Source organism: Xiphias gladius, chromosome 23 (genome assembly GCF_016859285.1).
Source record: "Xiphias gladius isolate SHS-SW01 ecotype Sanya breed wild chromosome 23, ASM1685928v1, whole genome shotgun sequence".
In the NCBI taxonomy this organism is placed as follows: domain Eukaryota; kingdom Metazoa; phylum Chordata; class Actinopteri; order Istiophoriformes; family Xiphiidae; genus Xiphias; species Xiphias gladius.
The window spans coordinates 1,533,225-1,536,518 of record NC_053422.1 but is presented as its reverse complement, the minus strand read 5'-3'; positions in this window follow the sequence as shown (position 1 = coordinate 1,536,518).

Here is a 3,294-nt window from a genome sequence, read left to right as displayed (position 1 = left end):
GAGTCCAGCCAGTATAGAGCTTATAATCATATGAATGACAGTAATAATAATCAGGACTATAATAACCAGAATCTTCAGAGTCCATAGAAGTTGAACTTGGCAATAAGGAAGAGGATTCTGGAAGACAACGTCTACAAAGAGTCATATCTGACTACGTTCAACTGGAAAGCCAAAACTAATCCAGTATTCAGTTAAATCTAATGAACTGCAACCACTTTAGTAAGACCCACACTGCCAAAGTCAAACTGGGAGACTTATTTTCTTCAAACCGGGAAACAATGTTTTGCTTTTTGTTCCAGAGTTTCTGCCTCTTACAAAAAGACAGAACGAAGCAGATGTTTGCAGCAGAATCAGAAAAAAAAGATTTGGACTTTTCCTCCGTAGCTTCACACCGTATCATGTTATTTGTCTCCAGACCCAATGGGCAGAGCCAAGCCAACAAGCATTGTGTGTGTGTGTGTGTGTGTGTGTGTGTGTGTGTGTGTGTGTGTGTGTGTGTGGTTGCTCTACTCCTCAGAGCTCCACTGTTTCCAAAAACTATCACAACGCATCAGTGAGTCTCACTGTTGCACCTAGTGACACGTCCCTTCATCACCACCAACACACACACTGTGGTTTATTTAGGCCCAGTCACACACACACACACACACACACCCACACAAATACCCACTACAACACCAGATGTGGATTAATCCGCCGCTGAAAATAGTCCCCGACAAATGTGGAGTAATGAAACGACATATTTGAGAGGTGGTTTTAAAGATTTACATTTTCATTAGGAACCGATGGGCTTGAAAAAGAAGTGAGTGAACCACAAAAGGTGTTTTGTGATCAGGAAGAGCAGGTGACTTCTGTCAGCCGATGGGCTTCACTTCTCCTATACGCAGCTTTAAATTAAAGGTGTTTCTTTGAATAGGCTGTGATTCGCTGAATCTCGCCCGAGTGTGTGACTCTGTAAAGAATTAATAAATATAACACAATCATATTTTTAATAGCCTTTATGTGATTTAGTAGTTTCCTTTAACCCTGCTCCACAGACACTCACACACACACACACACACACACACTCTGTGTTGATGACAGATCAGTGACCAATCAGCATTCTAATGTGTGTCTGTGTCCATATGCTGCACGTTAAGTTTTCAATAACACTGATGTGGAACTGACGACATGACTAACCAGCCGACCCCCCCACCCCACACGCACACACACACACACACACACACACACACACACACACACACACACACTCACACAGACACACACACATTAGTCGCCAGGCTCACCGGGGGAAACCCACACAGTGCCAAACTGCTTCCAAAACCCCCCGACTCCAACATGTGCTGCCATTAGCATCGCGCTAAATAATTTAAGGAAAAAAAAAGCTGCAGATGGGACCCGATCACTGAAGCCAGAACTGAGAGCAACTGAAACCAGAGCCTGTTTTTTTATAAAGACTCTGAGAACAAACTGACTTCAGGCTGTTTCTGTTTATCAGCTGCTGCTTGAGCTTTTCTACAGAAAGCCGCTGTCAAAGAGAAACTACAAAGACCCGTTTAAATCCCAATGAAAATCATCCTCATCTGCCATCAAATAATCAACTGTATACCAGGAATCCCATGCAATTAAGGTTCCTCTTTCTGGTAACTACAACCACAGTTCTGATTCTTGGTCAAGTCTTGGGTTGCAACAGAGATTGAATTCATTTAAAAAACTTCTTGTCTGTCGATAGTGTTGAAAAAACCAACAGAGCCGTCAAATGAATCCTTTCTGTGCCCAGAGCACGACATTACACAGCAATGACAGCACTTCCATTCAAGGAATGTCGAAGACGACAGAAACACGCTTGAGCAGGCAAAATCCGCAGTAAACCAAAGTGTGCGAAGTGCGTACGAAACCGCATCAAGTCGGAGCGGCTCACTGAGAGTAGACTGTCCCTGCTCTCGCAGCTCTGACTGCTCGTTTTGCACAAAGAGTCGACGAAACAAAATCCAAAGCGGCATCGCAACGGCAGACAGAGGCTGCTGAGGCAACAAGGTCACCGCGATGAAGGTGATTGACTGACCGAAGCAGAGGGTTTGGGGCACTTGTGGAAAACAAGCCGTCAAGTGATGGCGCTTCCGAAAACCATAGTTTTTATTTCTCACTGAACTTCAGTAAAGAAAAAGAAAAAAACAAAGAAATACATCAGATGAGTATTTGCTGTGACCTCCCTTTGCCTTTAAACCAGCACCGGTTCTGCTGGGTACTATATACACATATAGATCTATATATAGACATATATGTGTATATATAAATGTCACTTCCATGAGACAGGGGAGAAGGGAGACGGATGGGACACCATTCTTCCAAAGGTGTCCCCTCATTCAGTGTTTCGACGGTAACATGTGGCTCCAAATTCTCCCACGGGTGTAAAGCTCAGCTGTGTAGGGTGAAATCACATTTCATATTCATCAAAGCATACAGTGATGCCCTGTACGTTAGCATCTGCATTTGGTTTCTACACTCATTTACTTTGTTTTCAGGTTTTTCCTCTCATTTGTGCTGCGGTTTTGACTGTGAAACTCTAAACAGATAATAAATAAATGTTTTTTTTCTCCACATTTTAACCTTGATTGTTCCTTTTTTGTCCTGAATAATAAATGTTTTTCGGGGCTTTAAACTGTGCCTCATCCTTCCGGCTGATTATTTTCACTCATTTTATGCTCAATAATCGGCTGAATTACTTGTTAAGGTGGCGATTTCTCTTTTTCCTTTTTGAGTGTGTAAAAATCCCCAGTAATGCCTCTCCCCACAGAGAGCGACATCAGGGTGACAGAGCGTTTTTCAGTGCAGAGAGAAGAAAGAAAGGGAGAAAGAAAGAGCAAGAGAAGAGAGAGGAGGGCAGGAAGAAGAGTCGGCCTGGATTCGTCTTCCTCTCCTCTCTTTGTGCCGCCAAATCTGCCGAGTGGATTAACCGAATCTTCCAGCTGCTCTTCAAAGTCAACTCTGCTCTAAAACCCCCTCCCCTGCTCTCTAGTCCATCTTCTTTCTCTCCTTGAACTTCTTAAAGCTGCAGATACTCAGAGTGGCTTTATCAGCCGCTGTATAATTTAACAGAATCCTCCACAAAGACCTCAGCAGTGTCTTACAGGCAGAGAACATGCGAAGAGATAAACAGAGAGGGGCAACGCTGCCGCACAAATATTCAAACTTCTGCCAGATAAAATGGGAATCAAGAGCCGCTGTGTCGGTGTATTCTGCACGTCCTTTCGCTTCTTTGAAAGGCGCTGGTCACTCTTATCAGTCTTTCGG